The sequence below is a fragment of the Limulus polyphemus genome, unplaced genomic scaffold (assembly GCF_000517525.1).
Source record: "Limulus polyphemus unplaced genomic scaffold, Limulus_polyphemus-2.1.2 Scaffold4902, whole genome shotgun sequence".
NCBI classification, from domain to species: Eukaryota; Metazoa; Arthropoda; class Merostomata; order Xiphosura; family Limulidae; genus Limulus; species Limulus polyphemus.
The window spans coordinates 61,997-62,728 of NW_013670512.1; the positions used below are offsets into that span (position 1 = coordinate 61,997).

General features: G+C 30.6%; 1 protein-coding gene across 1 annotated transcript in view; it reads right to left on the reverse strand.

Moving 5' to 3' along the window:
* Nucleotides 1–732, reverse strand: part of LOC106471848 (MOB-like protein phocein) — a 19,631-nt gene that overhangs the window by 4,933 nt on the left and 13,966 nt on the right. The window lies entirely within an intron of this gene.

Sequence of the window (732 nt, forward strand, 5' to 3'; positions counted from 1 at the left end):
GTTCTTAAACTTCATTTTCTTAAAACATAGAACAGTAAATAAAGAAGTAAAGCAAACAATTATCTCTTCTAGTTACAACCTATGTACTCGTTTGCTGCTCGTTGTAGGTTACTAAGCCTTATAAAATTTCGCACATGGAGGACATAAAACGAAATAAGTTTTTTTAGGTTTTATATATACATTTGAAATAACCAATAAATTATAAATTACTATATCGATACCATAGAATTTCACTATAATTTATCAAGTATAGTAACTAAGCTGTTTTTGGGTCTAAAAAAATATGCAATTTCGAGCAGACTAAAGACTCAACTTACCAGCTTGAAGTTTTGTACCGAAAGAACGAGATGATGTTTTAATACTTGAAAAAGCCACTAGGGGGACATCCTGAGATTTCAATTGGTTATTTACATGTTATAGACAATAACAATGTCTATATAGACAATATTACTGGCAATATAAGGGAGCATTTCCAAAAATGGATAGAGGTGAGCGGGGCCACTATGTTTGATTCAGTACATGAGCAATATCTCAGGAAATAAAAAAGATAGGAGGTTCTTATTTCATATTCTAGCTTGTCAATATTGGTAATTTGAGTTCCTAATTCGTAAAAAACGGTTGACTTTGTATTTTGACAAAACAAACATCTAATTTGAACCAGTGCTGCATTCAACATACCCCGTGACACACAAAAATCAATTGTTTAACTTGTTTTTTTTAATATTTACTTAT